At 36.2% G+C, this 19,269-nt stretch overlaps 1 protein-coding gene across 10 annotated transcripts in view; it reads left to right on the top strand.

The window, feature by feature from the left end:
• SNTG1 (syntrophin gamma 1) overlaps window positions 1–19,269 on the top strand; it is a 325,126-nt gene that overhangs the window by 127,132 nt on the left and 178,725 nt on the right. For 7 of the 10 annotated variants that reach the window (XM_048940576.1, XM_048940574.1, XM_048940573.1 and 4 more), the window contains exon 2: window positions 18,977–19,018. The exons of the other annotated variants lie outside the window; for them this stretch is intronic. The gene's annotated coding sequence lies outside the window, so the exon portion shown is untranslated. The remainder of the gene's footprint in view (window positions 1–18,976; window positions 19,019–19,269) is intronic. 10 annotated transcript variants of the gene reach the window in all.

The following is a 19,269-nucleotide window of genomic DNA, read 5'->3' as shown; positions in this document are numbered from 1 at the left end:
AAAAAAAGTGTAAGAAAATACAGTAGTCTATCCACCTTCTATTTGTATGCTCTGAATCTTGGATTTTTGTATAACTTTAGCCGCTCTGATGTAAAAATCAGATTTTCTATCTCAGTTGTAGCAAATGGGAAACCACTTGCATTTCACAGATCTGCTTCATAAGTTGCATTAAGAATTTTCATGTCATGATACGTAGTGCCATGATGCTTGATGATTAGATGTCCAGCTAGAACAGTGAGGTTCAGGATGCTTAAGGCATCCCCAGGGTTGTTAACCTGAGGTACTGTCATGCATCAGAAAGCTGTTTTAACTGCGTAAGTCCCTTTTATGCCTGAGCAGTTAGAAAGGAGTTGGATGCCTGAGAAAATCTTTACAAGCATAGCCAGAACTGCCAGCATCTAGGTCATGCCTGTAAAGACTACTTTTCATTAGGGAACATCTGAGTGAGTTTCTATTGCACTGTTTCCTTTTGTTTCTCTTACTGAAACAAAGTACATTAAAATCTTTATCTAGGAATAGACTATGTATCCTTAATCAGTGGAACTATTCATCCATGAAGCTACTAGTGAATGAAAATCTCTCTCTTGTACATGGTGATTTGCTTTAGGAAAGATGGTTAAAATAGGCCCAATGGAAATAGGAATAGTAGATTCAAGACAAAGGATCTGAGAGAATTCAGGCCATCTCAATGAGCATGTGTGAAGCTACAACCCATGTTAGAGTTGCACATTTTCAGTATTACTGGGTCACGTATTGTGAGGAAACTGATTGCTCTGCAGTTATTTAATGTAGTCTTTGGTGTTATTGCTTAAACCAAGGGGATTTCAAAAAACCAATTTTCTTCTCAGTGTTTAGTAGTTTTTTTCCCTCTCTATTTTGTTTTAATAGATGAAAGTCTCTGTAGTTGGTTTCACAGTTTGATTGAGATTATTAAGTGACATTGTGGAATGTAATGAGAGTACAGGGCGTATATCTCTCGTAACCTGTAAGAAAGTGTTTCGTGAATGCAGTGCTATAGATGAATGTTTGAATTTTCAGTAATGCAGGATAATGTTTATTTAAGAACAATTTTAACTAGATTAAAAAAAAAAAAAAAAAAAAAAAAGACAATTACATTGTGATTTATTTAAAAATTCTACTTTGAGGCTAATTCAAAAATTATGGAGTTTCTTCAGTGTAATCACTTCTATTCTTAGAAAATTGAGTTTTTATCACTCTGAATACTTCTTGGTCCTGATTATCTACATTTCAAACTAACAAAGCCCAGATAGTACTCGAGTAAAAAGAATCTCATTCAGCTTATGGGAAAGTGCACTAATGAGTCACACATTGTTCTACCGTTTGCAATGAAATGGCTATAGCCACTAGTCATTCTTTATAATTACCTTTCAGTTACACATTTTGTTATTGTCTGATAAATGGGAGAATCTTAGCAAGTTTTGGAATTTCATTGCAAATGAATGCAAAATACATTTAAACGCTTTTGGCAGTGGACACAGTTAAAGATATGTTACTTTATATTATGAGAGGCTTTACTCTGTAGTCTCTCAGCAGGAGCCAGAAATTTCCCTGAAAGTTCACTTTATTTGCTGTGAGGAAAGCTTACTGAAGAAAACTGAACGTTTTGCTCAAGACTTTCAGAAATGTGCATGTGAAATTGTTATCCCATATATTGCAGTTTTACTGTGCGTTGAAGTAGTCCACATATACTGTAGATGAAAGAATGTGCAGAATTATGTTTGTATTGTACGGGCAGAGCCGCTAGTAGCTGTTGACTTAGCAGTGAATGCTGTTTGGTAATTCCTCAAACTGTTTACCTGAAATACATCAGAGTTTAAATCTACATTTGCTGACTCTGATTGCTGTGCCTGGAGAGCTATGCTACAAACAAGCATAACTTCTGATACGTCTTCTGTAATTTGTTCAGTTCTTTACTGTGCTTGCACTGATAGTGGACAAAATATCACTAAACAAGCAAAAGGATTTTGTAATATTCATGCTCAATAACAGAGGAAGCTGCTCAGATACAAAGGGGAAATGAAAGACTTCCCTGAACGTGTTGCCTTCTCACTCTCTGTTCAGAGAGTGTTTGTTTCTGAATTCTTTTTTATTCCCAAGGCTATATGCTGTTGCCACTCTGTGCTGCTCTCATTCTGTTGTATCTCAAGATAAATAAACTAAAACCTGTATTTCCTATTTCTACTCGCAGGTACAGCGATCTATTTTTCTCTTCCTACTTCAAATCTCTAAGGAAAGTTTCACTTTGGTTTCTGTATTAGTGGTTTGTCATGACCACAGCTGACCTCCTTCCTCCTCATTTGGGAACATTTCAAGCCCATACACTGGACCAGGCAACTTTGGGCCCAGACAGGTTTCAGCAGCTGACTCTGATCTCTCTGATGAAACTCGGGACACTGAGCAATATGAAAATGGAAATCTTACTGGGAAAGGAAAATTTCACTCAAAATTAGAGTCTAGAACTTAAGCAAAAGAATAACTTTGCAGTGCTTTATGTGCTGTGGTGTATATAAGCCAAGGTAATGTGTCTGAGAGCCAAAGCATTTGGAAAGAGAAGTGGGAACCTCGGTGGCTTAGGTAGCTTTATGCACAGTGTAGGCAGGTGGGAAGATTAATTTGGAAGGGTTAGTCTCTGATGAAATGAAAAATTTTGCAGGAGATAATGAGTGCTTATAAGCAACTTGGGAGGGTTATTCTGACAGAGATGTGTAAAGCAACATGGTCAGCTGTGGTGACGTTGCTGTCAGAAAATAAATAAAAGTGAAATTAAACTTGATAACAACAGTATTTAGGTAAAGACAGGACTTTAAGGGGATTGTATTCCTGCTGACTAGTCAGATAAGCGTGCTGGCTAGATATCCATTCCTACTGCACCAATAGAAAGGTGCTTTGTGCTGTAGAGAGGGAGAATATCTATTGTTAGATGAAAAGGAATCACTTTATATTTTTCCCCTGCTAAGGAAAAGTAATCATTATAATGATTCGGAGTGACCACAAAATAGTATTTGAAATGCCACTCTTCAGAGGGTGGGAAATATCTCAAGAACAGTGAACAGAAATCTGAAAGTTCTTTAAGGATCTGGATCTTTGAAAAGCTCCTTAGCCCTAAGATGCCAACAAAGGAAGAATACACTTGCTGTTCTGGGAAATATGGAGAGACAAGAACAACTCTTCTCTTAGCGTTCAAAAATAATTAAATCACAGTGTACAGGAGCTTGTCTCCTATTTATGGGAGGTGGAAAAGTTTTGAGAAACAGCAGGTGATATTTTTCTATACTTAGTAAGAAGGATTCTGGCAGCTGGTCATAGAAAACCAGGACGTAGGTTTATGATCACTAATGACTCCTTGTGGGAGTGATACTTGGGCTGTGTTTTTCATCCTACAATCTTCCCTGAGAAAAAGCAGGAGGTAGAAGAGTTCATCTAGATGATATTTTGATCTGGGGAGAAATAACAGAAGAATTGAACTGGTGACCCAAACCAGCCTCTACCCCAAAACAAACCTGCAAAAGAATGTCTTGTTGAGGAAATGAGATTTCTGATACTTTCATATAAAAATCAGGCTTGTTCTTTTTCTCTTGTTATGATTTTTTCCTTTTTTTTTTTTTTTTTTTTTCCTTCTTTTTTCCAAAGTACACACAAAAGAGCTGAAAGTGAAAATAAAGCTGGGTTAAATTGCAATGATGAGTTTTTGAACAGTGCCTCCATACTGTATACTGTATAGTTTTGCATTATCTCAGTCAGAGATGCATATTCAACTGCCCTTGTATTCTGCATCCAGCCTTTTTGGCTGGCCAGAATCTTCTGCAATGCCAACTTCATGTATAAATAGACAACCTAAAGCATCCATGGATCTGGACAGAATGGCCTAAAGTTTTAATTATTTAATGCATTATGGCTAGGATACTATTCCTCAGCATCTAACTTTGAGATTCTTAGTTACTTTTTCATAATGCCACTGTCCAAATGTTCTGTAAGTTCTTTCTGATTCCATACTCAAGTAAGAGTCAAACAGGAGACTGTTCAAACTTCTATTCAGTAGATCTTTATTTCCCTATCTTTCAACTGAAGAGACATTAGAATCTGAAATATGTAATCATGTCATATCATAGAATCTATCATAGGATGGCTTGGGTTGAAAAGGACCACAATGATCACCTAGTTTCAACCCCCCTGCTATGCATAGGTTCACCAACCACCAGACCAGGCTGCCCAGAGCCACATCCAGCCTGGCCTTGAATGCCTCCAGGGCTGGGGCATCCACAACCTCACCTGTTCCAGTGTGTCACCACCCTTTGAGCGAAGAACTTCCTCCTAATATCTAACCTAAACCTCCCCTGTCTCAGTTTAAAGCCATTCCCCCTTGACCTTTCACTATCCACCCATGTAAACAGCTGTTCCCCCTCCTATTTATATGCTCCCTTCAAGTACTGGAAGGCCACCATGAGGTCTATCTGGTGCCTTCTCTTCTCTGATCTAAACCAGACCGGTTCTTCAACCTTTCCTCGCAAGAGGTGCTCCAGCCCTCTGATCATCTTAGTGGTCATGCAATTTTGCATAAATAGCCCTGTGTGTTACCTGGTTCTGCATAACTTTTCTTATGACTCTTCCCCTTCTATCATATGTTGAAATACATGAGAGTCAGAGAGTAAGTGTCAGCAAGATACTTAAGTGCAGAATGTGGCAAATGACACTTAATTGTTTATCAGTATCTTGTATCTTTGCAGTGACTGACATTTGACATCTCTGGTGTTCTTACTGCAGCCTCGTCACACAGCTTTCCCTATCTCCTAGTAGAGCTACACTTTGTCTCTGCAGAAGTTATTTAGCCAGAGATCATTCTGTTTTATATCTTTTTTTTTTTTTTTTTTTTTAATTTAAGCTTTAATCCATACCCACTTTTCATATCATTGTCCTGGTAATAACCTTTTCTTGCATTTTCATCTGCAGTTCACTTGACCTTTGTTCTAGTGCAGAGATTGTTTTTCAGCATAGACAGAAAGGCTCTTGTGTTTGCTAATACATGATCGCAGGCTAATAGTGGTAGTTCATCTGAACGTTTCTTCTGAACAATACTTGGGGAAAGCAGATCTGTTGAAAACAGTTATATTTTTTATGGAACTAGATTATTGTGATCCCATCATATTATGTTGTTTCATCTTGTTTCCGTAGCTGCAAACTTTGTGATTGGATTTTTTTTTACTACTTACATTTTTTACTAAGAAAAAAAAGCAAACTTCCAAATTGAGATAGGTAAATTACTTTTTTGAAGCAAGATTTGCAAATTATAGAAATGATATATAATTTCATACCTTGCCTTCTACTGGCTTAGGTATATAGCTTTCTTATTTTCCCTTTTGTTTATTCTTCAACTTCTAGAGAGGCCATCACTGTTGGTTCAGTCATTTCTATGATTGCAATTTGAACAGGAAAACTTTTTTGTTATGAATATCTAAGAATATGTACAGGACAAGGGTGGCAGGTAATATGAATCATTAAATCATTAACTAGTTGTACAGTCCTCTTTTTCTTTTAAACTGAAAAAGTAAAAATATTGCCAAATGCAGAAGTTATTTTCAGCCACAGCAAAAGCCATAAAGTACATGCATCAGATGTGGGATTTTGAGGAACTGGTTTTTCTTTTCTGTAATCTTTTGAATGCATCAGGATAGCATCAGAGGAACATTCTGTAGTGTTTAAATATATGTTAAGTTATAGTATGTATTGTTTATTATCCTATCTTCTCTCCAGGAGGAAAAACGTCAGCAGTGGAGAGGGAATTTTATGCTTTATGCTTTTTAATGTATGCATGTTGCTGTATACTTATGTGGTGGTTTTACCCCGTTGGGCAGCTAAACTCCACCACAGCATTCTCACTGTCCTTCCACAAAGATAGAGAAGGAAGTATGATGGAAAGAAAGGTAGTTCATGACTTGAGACAAAGCTAATTTAATTAATGGAGAAAGAAACAGAAAAAAAATAAGGCACGTGGTAGCAAAGAGAGAAAAGAGTTGTTCTCTACTTCCATCAACAAGCAATATTTGTCCATGTCTCAGGAAGTAGGGCCACAATACATGTAGCAGTTGTTTGAGAGGACAGATGTTTTCATAAAAAGAACTCCCTTTTTTCTTGCCCCTCCTCAACTTTTATTGTTGCATGTGTTACTATATGGTACAGAATAGCCCCTGGTCAGCTTAGGCCAGCTGCTCTGGTCATCTCCTCTCCTCACCTCTTGCCTACGATCTTCTGGGCTTTGGAGGTCATTTGAAAGTTTTGTTTCTGTGCTAGTTGTGCTCAGAAATAGTTATAATATCACATCGACATTTTGTCTGTTCTAGCTGCAAGTACAGTGCACAGCACCATGCGTGCTGCTAGTTCTATTGAGTAAGTAGGGGAGTTCTATTTATACGTTATTAGCACTTAAGATTGTGCTATTAAGCACTTTTTCTGGAAGCTGCCTTTAATTTTTGAAAAGGATGGAAAATTACTGGTGCATGAAGGAGGTCATAAATAAGTGGCCTTTAAAGCAGTTCCCTTGGAACCTGCCTGTAACCCATCACACAGTGCAACCTTGTCTCATAGTCAACTTCACTGAAGCTTGCAGAGAAGAATGGAATAAGAGGATGGCCATTTGCCCTTTATTTGCTGAAAAAAAATGTCCCTGAAGAATGTGAAATTCCCTTTTAGCTACATTTGACCTAAGGTATCATCACTATCATATAAAGCTTTCTGCCATCCCCAGATATGTGTTCTTGTCTCAAAATGCTTCTTCATCAGTTGTGCACACAAACATGCACAGCCTTTCTAAAATCTTAGATTTTCATTGAATGTAAAAATATATCTTGCTATTAAAAGTTTTGGATTTTAAACTGTGCCTGCCATGAGCACTTGAATGCCTGAGTTTCGAAGACTGTAATTTGGAAGTTTAAATGAAACTGTTCCTATTTACACTAACTCTAAAGCAAGTTGAGCTTTCCTGTTAAAATCCTTACAAAACAACAGTGGATTTGTAGCATAAGTTGCTATTTTCCAAAGGTTTCACTTAATAATGTCATTCAAACTCAGCTAAAGAGAAGCTATTTACTGTATACTGCTCTGCCCATGGTGAGAAGAGATGTCAAGAGATGTTTGGCACTTTTTTCCAGTTTTATTTTTTTCTACCATGTGAACTTTTTTTCACTCTTCAATTCTTCCTTACAAAAATAAATAAATAAAGAATGGTGATGCAGTATAAAGGCAATAAATTAAACAGTGGCAAATAATGTTCTGCAGTAAATTGAAGAGTGGGTCTGACTGTGATCTCTGTATCATAGATTGGAGTTCTTGCTGAGTGCAGTGATGCAATCTAGAAAGATGTTGACTTATTTTCACTGGAAATTTATGAAGAATCTATGTTTAAATGGATTTCATTTAGAATTGTGTTACAGAGGTTCGTACTGTATTTATGTGATCCTCAGCTTTACCAGAGCTTCTTGAAACTGTTCAGTTAGTAAATCTACCGTGAGCCTCTTCTGTCCCTCAAGAACAGCTGGGTCAAAAGTGCTTAGCTGCATGCCTAGTAAAATCAATTTCTTATAGCTCTTGTGTAAGCTCTGTGGTTATTGTCTTAGAGGGAAGACACCCATTCTCTTCCACAGAATGTAAGAAAGGCTGCTAAATCAGCAGAGAGTGGTTGTAAGGTTTGAAAATACATGTGTGTTTGTTTGTGTTTTTTTTTCCTGGGAACTGAGATACTTCTGTTGCCAAAGTTTTTTCATCCTGCTAGATCCGGCAATTTTAACTTCTCATAGGAGAGGTGGACATAGCTGTTGCTATCAGGGCACCTTGGGTAAAGCAAACAGTTTCTCTTGCAGCTGGAGGGCCTGTACATTTGAGCCATGCATGTCAGTGTGGATCTGCCTTGTCTTCACCTGAGGAGTAAGGGACAGCAGCAGAGAGGTAACCTCAATATGAGGAAGGCAGATGGTTGCTAGGATGAAGACAATAGGAGAGAGCTAACAGACAAAAAGAAGTCTGAAGTTGTGTGATAAAAATGATGAGGATTATTTTATGTTTTATAACCTACCTAGAAATAGGTTTCTGGTGAGTGACTTAGATTTTCATGACTGCAGTTGTAAGGTGGACTAGATACTTTTGTAGGCATTTCCATTATGTATGCGCTATTAATGCTGGGAGGTTCCTGTGCATGATTTCACTGATGCTCCTTCTATTTAATGACACAGATATATGCTATGGAGGAGGAAAAATATCTGAATTTACAAATAGGGATATACTTTTGTTTATTCTTGTCAGATATGTCAAAGGTTCGATTGTATCCTGATCTCTAATTCTATTCATTCTTTGACACTAGGTAAACTGTAAATATTTTTAACATAACAAGAAAAATGCATTCCATTTGAGGAACCCATATTTTATTGCACTGTTGTGAGAATGTGTATGTAAGCAGACATAACGTGCCAGAAGAAATAGCAGCCCATTTTGTTTTATACGCTGCTGTATATGTTTATGTTGCTATTTAATTGCTTGAATGGGAAGATAATAAATCCTGGTGCATACACAGTATGCCTGTTGTAATCATTTGTAATTTACATTAGAATAAGCTAGTACAGAGGCACATAAGAAGCTCTGAAAATATTTACATATCCTTCACTTCAAAAGTTTAAAATCATGGAGAGTGTTTGCAGTTAATTACCAGCCCAAATAACAAGAACAGTCAATAACTCCAGAGAGATTTTAGAATTAATGCCTTCCTGAATCCATCATGATCATCTGGCTTTTATTTTGTGACTATTCCCTCTTTCATGAACTCAATTATGTTTAAGAACAAATACTTATGAAGGCAAAGTAACAAATGTAAGAGAATAATTTACCCATAATGATCACTAATTATCATCTCAGTTGACCAAAAGAGTTTATTTCTGTCCAGTGACAGCAAAGGTACTCTAGAGAAGTCCAGGTTAAAGTTAACTCTTTTGTATAAATGCTTGAGAGCTGACTCTGGGATGAATTGAATATATTAGAAGTAAAAGAAGAATCAAAAGGATGATGTGAGGAATGGAACTCCTGCAGTCAACTTTTAGGACCGCACAGTAGTTTGAGATGTTTTCAATTAATTTCCCCCGTCTAGAACTCTAAAATATTTTTCTGCTTTCAGTATCAATTCTGAAGGGACTAGGGACTGTTTTGTGGTTTGCTTAGAACAAGTAGAGCTAAGGCAATGGTGAAAAAATGTGTAACTCTTGCTATTTTCCAGGATTTGGGAGACAATTACTTCATCTTTATTTTCCAGTTTTTAAAAAGACATAAGCATAAGGGAAATGAGCCATTAGACCAAATACAGCTTTTCTGTAATAAAACAGACTTTATTATAATAGGTTTGTACTTGATCACTTTTTTGTGTGTTTCAATGTGGTTTGTTTGATTTGATTTGCTTTTTTCAGCTTGAATATTTGAACATTCTTACAGGGAAAACTTGGTATGGTCACCAAGTCTGCCTGTACTTAAATTCTTCTGTAACTGAGCTTAAGATAGGGATGTGCCCACTTTGCTAACAGTTCATTGACTGTATGATGGGGGTGATGGCATAGCTTGATATGTGCCTTAGACTCAAGCAAGGAGGCGCATTTACGTGTGTAAATACAGTTACCTATACAGATACAGAAATCTGTATAAATTTTGACTAGGCATATGGCTTGGATCATTATTTTGTGAACTGCCATCACAAGTGCAAGGCTGCTAAACAGTGGAAGTCATGTTTTTACAAATATAAATGTAAAGTTCAGTTACACCATTTATGTAGAAAATGAGAATCAATATTTATGCAGCAACAGGCCTGTAAAATGAAATTATAAGTTGAGTATCTCTTTCATCTGCCTATAGTTTCACCTGCATGAAAACTTATAATTTACATCATAAATAAAGAACAAGTAGTATTTGCATTCAATCTGGACATTGAGAAGTTCATGGAAGCAATATGAGAAATGAACACTATAGTATTTCAGGTCATTATTACCCATTTCAATTGCTTTAATTCTGACTAATTTCAGTACTTCATTTTCTTTTGTATCATCTGATTTCCATGTATTCTGATTTTTTCCTTCTTCATAGAGGAGAATAAGAGTGTAGAAAAGAATCATCTAACATTGCCAAGCCTAGAGATCTTGACATAAAACTTTTGCTTTTCTTCTGGTTCACTATATGTAACTGTCTAGAAAATTCGTATTGATTGTGCACGAGCAAAGTGTGGGGATGAATTTTTATTGGTAGTGTAAGTCTGTTAGCTAACTGATGGCGAAGTCCTTTGTTTTTTAATAAAAGAGCTTGTGAATATTCTTCCAGAGAAGTTTCTCTGTGTTCCACAATATTGATGCAATTACAAGGCATAAAACCAGGGCCTTTTCTGCTCGAAGGGGAAAAATGGAAAAATAGCTAATGCTGATGAGGTAAAGCATTTTACCTTTTTTTTTTTTTTTTTTTTTCTCCTCCTTCTGGAGTGCATCTATGTTTACTAATCTGCTATTTCCATTTACTTATTATCTGCAGGGCATAATAACTGTACTTGCGAGGTTTATTTGAGGATATTTTCAGTTGTCCTCTCCAGAGTATTTGGCATATTCTATTGAATTAACAGGTAAAAATAAAGGAACAGTAGACCACTGTGAAAGTCATTTCATTTTTGATCAACCTCATTTATTCAAAATAATAATCAGAACATTGCTAAAGAGGAGACAGAGCTTCCATCTTGTAACTGTCTACATAATGTGGGTGCCCTGTGGAGCTGAGATAGGTATCAAATGGCAGAGAACAGCCAAGCAGAAGTGGTTAGGCCTACCCCATTTCCAGATTAATTATATTCTTTGTAGGGGTGCTTTGAGTTCTTTTCAGATGACTAAGCTCACAGTTCAGTATTATTATAGTAATCTTATATATATTTTCGGAAGAAATAAGAATTAGATTCTTCTTACCTGCAAAGTGGATTATCGCTTTTGTTACTGATATTCTCCATATATTACTGATGCTGATGCTGTAGTCCAACTGTGGACTACATCATTCAGAAATTCATTTGCATCCAGGCCATACTCAGTATTCTAATGTGTAAGGTCTGATCTTTCATGAGAATAAATATGACCTGGTGTTTTGCTTCTGCTGGATTTTTAAGACTTCTTTGAACTTTTTCAATATAGCATAATAAATACAGGAGTTAACTATCCAATTTAAAATATAGATACCAGATTTTGAAAACAGGGAAGCAGGCTGTGTCCTGCCTTAGTTCTGTCTGAAGCTCCATTTAAACTTATCTGATGATGTGTTCTCTGCCCATCTTGTTCCTGAACAGCAACACCCCTTTTGGAGTCAGAGATCCTTCGCATGAAAATAAGGGGTGGAAGAAGAAAGAAGGAAGGACAGGAGCATTTTGCTCTATTGAGGAACTGACACTAGTCAGGATGCAGGTTTTTTCTGGAAACTCGGAAGCCCTCTCAGGCATTGCAGTACTGAGCTGCTGTGGGCTCAGTGTGGATCGCTGTGTCTCCTCTGCAGCTTTACTGACATGGTTTTGGGACAGTCTGTCAGCTCTAGCAGCATTCATTGGCTGTGCAGCCTCAAGAATCCATGTTTTGTCTGATGTTGTTGAGTACCATTGGGTTTAAAGAGATTGGCATGTGTCTTTAGTGGGTAAAGTGTTTCAGAATCCAGGGGAAGAACCTATTAGACTATATTAATGTGTAGTAAGTTTTTGCTTTCCTCCTAGTGTTCTGAAGAGGTGACAATTCAAGTTGCAATGAAATCTAAACAGTACTTCAGTACTTTTTGTGTTTTGGAAGCAACTGACTACCCAAACCATCTGAGAATTAGCTTTTCTTTTTTAATTTCTTCTAATATATTTCTTCATTCAGCTCTAACATTCAGTTTTGAGTATTTTTTTTTTGGTTGAAGACAAAACTTTTCATGGTCTGAATAATGTAAGCAAACATTTATGTTAACTGAATAGGTGCATGAGATATTTCAAACCAGGTGATTGAATATACGGGTTGATTTTGCTTTAAAATTGTAAGTGCTTATGATCTTCAGTTTTGACTCTATTAGTGCAAGAGGGCTGGGACAATATTTCCTAGAAAGTATGTGTGAGTTGTACAAGGCTATCATCATACTTTGAGGCAGAAATATTTTAAATTAGCTCTCTGAATTTGCAGAATATTTATTATTTAGAACATAGAATATATCCAAATTGTAATTGTATATGAAATTGTAATTTCAATTAATTGTGTATGTAATTGAAATTGTATACTTCAGCAAAACTGTTTTGGCTCAGCAATGATTCAAAATAGTTTTCTAAGGTTGGCTCCCTGAAAGTAAAGAAGTCTGTCAGTCTGTCAGCTTTTCCTTGTAAGGGAAATTACAAAAATTGTGTGGTATTTCAGAGCAACCTGGGTAATCTTTTATCAAGTGTGAGAATAATGATCTCTGAGACAGAATATGCTGAGAATTTCAACAGAATGGTTGTCTTTCACTACAGTTCCACTTAAAATTGTACTCATAACCAGCTCGAGGTGGTTTTTCTTTTTTTTTTTTCTGTTCACTACTTTAGCAATATATAAAGGCTGAGAGTTTATTACATTTGAAAGAATGTTACACTTAGGGTAGATGCATGTAATACACTGCTCCACATTATACTCCTGTCTGTCTTGTGAGTTCGTATCTACTGATGTTTATTAATAAGTAAATTTTATTACTTGATGCTTTAAGATGTTTATACACAAAAGGGTTATTTATTTTCCATTACATTATTGCTAACTTCAAAGGGAGCAAAAAGTGCTCGCTCATAGTAGACGTATTTAACCCCCACAAAGTCACTCATATTTACACAGATATGCACCACTCCCTACACATTTTTTTTTTCCCCAGACCCTCAGCTATTCTATTTAGCATGTTTTATTTGCCTAGTGACCTTTCCATTAATGGACTGTTTTATTCCTGATTGGGTAAAGAGACATCTCTGCAAGATATTTCTGAGGGTCTAAACCTCAGTGACTTTCTGCCACCATGTGTTATTTTTTTTTTTTTTCTGTTAATGGCATGTGGAGCAGATCATGGCATTATTAAGAATCTGATCTGTGTATGAATCATTAGGAATAATGAAACCAAGTATTTTAGCTAAAAAATTATATTGAAAATACATAAATTGATTCCTGATATTCTATTTTCCATCAGAATCATATGCCTACATGAAAATGGGTAGTTTGAACATATTTTCTAAGGTTATTGAGCTGTAGTTTAGCTTTTTTAGTTGATAATTATCAAGTTATTATAATTCTCCATAATTTATATTTCTTTCACGTGTTCCTGTCAAAATCTCTTAGTTTCTTTTTCAGTATAGCAGTGAAGTCTTTGTCCTGCTTTCTTCTTCCTGATCATTCTGAACTACCTGTTCCCTACATTATTCAGATCTCATTCTGCCCTTTCCTTTGTTTGAATGCAGCTGTCATGATACTTAAAAATTGTATTAATTTTCACAGTCAGACTCTTTACCTTGAAACTAATTTTTGTTTTCAAGACTTTGATCTTTACTTCCAGTACATTGTTCCTGAGTTGATTACATCACAAAATATTTTCCCCAGCTCGTTGGCTCTTAGACATTGTTACTAACACCATATCTATTTGTGTTTTACCATTTGTGAATGCCGATAATCGTATTAAATTCATCAAGAAAGTTCCCTGTGGTGCATAGAAAACTAAGACTTTTATTAATTGCAATCTTTTGGATCTATCCTAAAACTTTATTCTTTTCATATAAGACAAGTTTAAGTGTCGCTCCCAGGCTTAGCTTGAAATCTTCCCAGTTATTTGTTCTTCCAAGAAAACAGGTTACAGTTTCAAAGTAGGAGTAGTTTAATATGTATAATAAAGGTTTTATGACTAAAAAAAAAAAAAAAATGTTCTCACAATACAGGATAGATTTTACAACTGAGTTATAAAAAGATTGTCATGTGGAAAGTATGACCAAAATAACAGATTCTGCATGGGTAACTTGTCAGAGTACTAATCTCTGACTAAATCATGCAAGCAGACCTAAATGCGAAAGGATCATGGGTTTGAGCTTGGAGAGTGTTTGCTCATCATGGTAAAAATATGGCTACTGGTGCACAGAACTCAAGCAAATATTGGAAGTTGGGGCATTGAATCATAAAATGCATTGGGTTGAAAGGGAACTTAAGAATTATGTAGTTTCAACCCCTTTGCCATGGGCAAGGCTGCCACTCACCAGCTCAGGCTGCTCAGGCCTAAAATGCCTCCAAAGACAAGACATCCACAGTTTCTCTGGGAAACCTGTTCCAGTGCATCACCACTCTCTGAGTAAAAAGAAATTAAAAATAAAAATTCCTCCTAATATCTTATCTAATCTCCCCTCTTTTAGTTTAAAGCCTCTTGTATTTCACTATTAGACCATGTAAAAAGTTGGTCGCCCTTTATAATCTCCTTTTAAGTATTGAAGCACTGTTCATTGCATTGTTCAGCAGAGCACAGCTCTGGTTTGTAGCTGGTCACATCTTTCTGTCTCACATTATAGTCTCAGTGCTGTCCTGTCCAGACTACATGCATACACAATCTGCCAGGCAGGCAGACCCTAAAACACAATTTCCTTCCCAGATATTTTATTTATGCTCATCAGTAGCTGTTGCGCTGGCCTGGTGTTTGTCCTTATGTATTTTCAATGTATTTATGAAAATGTACTCACACTTTTCATCTCCCTTACGTAATATTCCTGAAATAAAACGTCAGGGAAGAACTGTATAGAGTCTCTCAGTGCAAGAATCATTTGGTCTCTTATCAAAATCCATGGTCCATAGGCTTGCACTGAAGCTTATCTGTCACTGAATGCTTGAACTGCCACACCAATGTCTTCTAAACTGAAAGTTATGAAGAGAGGGAAGATAGAAGGAAAAGCAGCCCCTGGCACCTGCTGGAACCCAAGTAAACAAAAGGCAGTTATTCGTTCCACTATGGAATATTTATCCACAATTTACCTAGAGACATGCTTGATTCTTTGGAGATTAATGGAGCTTCACTGTCAACAACTCAGTCCCTCCTCACGGCTATTTCTTTTTCCATCTCCACTTTACAGGAAATAGTTATTTTCATTTTATCCAGATTACTGTAACAGCAGAAGAATAAATGACTTTTTTTAACATCCAACCAAAACGCTGCAGTGCCATTCCTCTCCCTTCAAAGAGGCAGCATAGTACAGCCATTATCTTTTTGAGTGATTTTGTTTGCTTTTTTCCTGTGAGAACTTAGAGGAGTGGTGTGTTGTTTGATTTTTGTTTGTTCGTTTTGTTCGATTGATAATTTTGGAGAAGTATGACCAAATGAACAAATAGAAGATGGCCTGTGTCTTGTTTAGTGATGTCATTGTGCAGTAGCTGTGAATCAGCAAGCTTCATTACCTGAAGGCCTTTTCTAGTAGGTACATCCTATCTGGTATGTGAAAGAAGACCATTTTCAAGTTACTTGCTCTTTGTTAGTCTGCTTTTAAAGGAGGTCTGCTTCATTTTGGATCTCGTGTAATGTAGCTGGGAAAGTAAGACTTGGAGGTGCTAAGAGGTTCCCCTGTTTCCCTTCTCATTTCAAAGAGGATCAAAGCGGCAGGGTTATTTGCCTGGCTAGAGGTGTCCTCTAGCACACTTGCACTCTTTTTGGTACCAAACATTTTGAATGTTTTTTATATGCCTGTGAATGCTTACCTTCAAGATTATCTATCAAAAACAGATATGCTGTTGCTCTGAAAAAAAGTGTTTGTCTCATAAATCAGACGTGACTTAAGTACTTGCAGAAGTATTTCTCCTCTGCTGCAGATCTGAAATACCTGTAATATTCACTGTCAGAGAGAGAGGATTCCTCTTTACTATTTTCTTACCTATGCTGTTTTCTCACTTTTTAAATAAGTGGAAATTTCTAGTTGTAGAAACAGAGCTTCTGACTGCTTGAAGGCAGTGGGAAATAAAAAAGCAGCTATCTCTCTAAATGTACACAAAATGATCTAGGCTGTGTTTGTTAGACTTACTATTCCATAAGTTCCGTGAAGTAGATAGGAATGGAGGCTGGGAAGCTTTAGGTAAGTTAGATTGTATCCACGGAGTTTTTCTGGTCAGATAGGCAATAGGATTCAGACCTATCTGTACCCTGTCACAATTCCTGAGGGTCAACCACAGAGTAGCTCCAAAACAACCAAAAATCATTTGAATGAGGAAGCTATATTGAGTAAAGCAGATTAAAATTAAAATGTCTGCAATTCAATTTGCTTTTAGGCTAATGTTTTCCCTGAGGATATTTTCAACTTCAGGGGCAATAAAATCATAAGATTATATTTGACAGCTTGAAAATTACATAGAGGATAAGGTGTTTCCTTTTAGAAGAGTCTGTTCTTCAACTAACAAATTACAGGTTTGCCTCTGGGTTGCTATATAGATCTAGAAGCTCAGAATTTGCTGTTTATTTTACCAGGAGTATTTCAGTCTTTATCTTATGGGTCTGAAGTCACCCCATCCCCTGATGGCATACTTAACATTTTGTCTCATCTGCATTGCCTGCAAAACACCTGTTTACCCTCCCACTTCTGAGCACAGAATCCCAGATAAAGAGAGCAGCACAAGAGCATAATTGTGAAATAATGCCAAATTCCTTTCTTCATTTCGTTTTTTGAATCCTACTTTTGATTCTTTGTGCTTTACTTTAGGAAAGAATGAAATTTGTGTTTGAATGATAAATAGCAAAATAAATTGTCAATCACCCATTGGGATTTTAGCAGATCCCAATTCCAGGATCTTAAACTACTACCTGAAAACAAACTAATGAGCTGTAATTATTCACAAAGATTTATAACTTTAGATGTCCCTGATAATTTTTTGTATGATGAGGGTATTCATATGCTTTGATTCCTAAACATGGTTCAAGCTGAACTGTTAATCCTAGATGTTAGGACCAATTACATGTAGGGGAGCTTTTTTCCTGTTTGTTTGAAAAACGTAGTGAAAACTACAAGTTATTCCCTGTTACAACACAAATCCAGTACAGTCACTTTTCCTGTTGGACTTTGTAAGCTCTCAGACAGGAACATAAACCTCTATTTCTTTCTCTGTCAGAAAATTTCTGCGCTGGGTTTCTCAGTGCACATTATTGAAAATGGTGAATAGACATGCTATAGATTCTTATACACTCCCCTATTTTTTCCATTTCATTGAATTTGTGGAACATATCCGCTTCAAAATGCTTTCATAATTCTTTTTTTTTTTTTCTTTCTTGTTTTGCATCAATCTTTACAGTTCAGAACAGCTTCAGATCAGACAACTTACTTCCAAATCAATTCATTTAGATACATCTATGTCTGAAGAAAATATCCCAAACTTTTTACTCTTATGGAGAGGCAAGTAACAGCTTTCTGCTTGAACAACTACTCATGCATATTTATTGAATATCTTCTTTGAGGATGTTATGATGAGCTTGCTTATCAGTGAAAGTGACTTGACGTAGTCTCAGATCTCAGTATCTGTGATTCCAATTAGGAGTTTAATAAATGTTGAAACCTTTTAAATCTTTCATTTATTGATAATGTAACATGACAATAAGCAGTTGATGATGGTGGAGAAATTCAACAAGCATCTACTGTCTAGATTAATTTCTTTTTCTTTTTTCTTTTCTTTTTTTTCTTTTTGGTAGCTTGCAGAGCCTGCATCTGTGCCCCACTGCATGTTTAACTTCAGAGAACTCATTATTAGTTCCTTTGTGCTCTAGCAATTTTCATCCTTCATAGTCAGAATTGGGCAACCAATTTTAAAGAATTTCCATGCACAAAGGAGTAATAAACATACTTTCATTTCTTCATACTCCAATAAGAAAGCCAATTCTGCTTAAAAACATAAAAGATGAAAGCATTGGAGGTACGCATTTAGCATGGCTTTATTTTACATTCCTATAGAAAGCAAAAATAAATACTTTATTAATCTGAAGACAAAATATATGTCTGGCTAACCTTGGAAACTTCTGTTATTAGGAAGTTTGATAGTGAATTGTAAGAGATACAGACTTCAGTTTTACACCTGCACTTCTCAAAATGTGTTGGAACCTGGATTCTTTCTCTTTTCTATATGGCTTTGCTGGCTGATGTTACTGACTGGTGTTAGTCCATAGGGAGCATAAATAGATATCTGGTATCTGAGGGACATCTGATAGATATTTTCATAGCTTATTCTTGAGAAGTATCTATGATATACCATGCTACTTCTGTAGTATATGTAGTGTAGTTCCTGGTGCTACAATAAGAAGGTACATTAAGAGTGAACCAACTTATCACAGTGAATAAATAACTGAGCTTACTTGTGGAGAAGCTGTCCTTTTCATCATATAGGTCTCCTATGGATTCACATCTGATGCAGTCTGCTAAGTCATTTGTTCATACAGCTGCCAATCTTGTGAGTTTTCTCATGTATCCTTTCACTACAGAAATATTTTCTCTGGATGAGTCTTGCAAATCTCTGAAAACTCCTCAGAGTTAAAGTACTGTAAGAAGCGCTGCTGTATATCGGAAAATGCACTTCATGCCTCCTGGTTTTGCAACATCCTGTTAGTAGCTTTGAAGGTAGCAGTCTGAACATTTCAAGGAGATAGAGATTTACACAAAGGTACAAAAAGCTTACATGCTGCTGGTCTCATTGCTTCCAGATCATCCAATTCTTGGGTGTTTTTAAGATATATACCTGTGATACTGTATTTACCATAAATGAACAGACAGTCTTTGCAGAAAAAGTCAAATTTATTTAATACAGCTGTTAAACAATGCATTTCTGTGTAATTCTGTCTGAAGATGACACCTGTTGAAATTCAAGTCAGCTAAAACTGCTTAGATAACTATATGCCATCTCCAGCAATTCTCTCTTAAATAAAATTATTTATTTTTGTTTTCCAGACTGTTTTGCCATATGAAACCAACAGGAAATTGTAACCCAAAGTAAGTGGAAACTGATACCAAAATAGGTCATTATCAGAATTCCATACAATTATATTTACCGGGCTTTGTTGGTTTTTATTTGTTTTTGTGGGAGAGAGGGAATAAGTGGAAGTTACCTTGATTTGAAACCTTCAAAAAATGTCAGATTTTGCTCCTAGTTATACAGGATTTACATTTCTAGCTATGACAGAACTTTGGCAGTGATACATGATGACTGGGATTAATTTAGAAATACAGGTAAGCTTTTGGAC

The sequence above is a fragment of the Lagopus muta genome, chromosome 3, assembly GCF_023343835.1.
Source record: "Lagopus muta isolate bLagMut1 chromosome 3, bLagMut1 primary, whole genome shotgun sequence".
In the NCBI taxonomy this organism is placed as follows: Eukaryota; Metazoa; Chordata; class Aves; order Galliformes; family Phasianidae; genus Lagopus; species Lagopus muta.
This window is presented reverse-complemented; position numbering and strand designations above follow the sequence as displayed.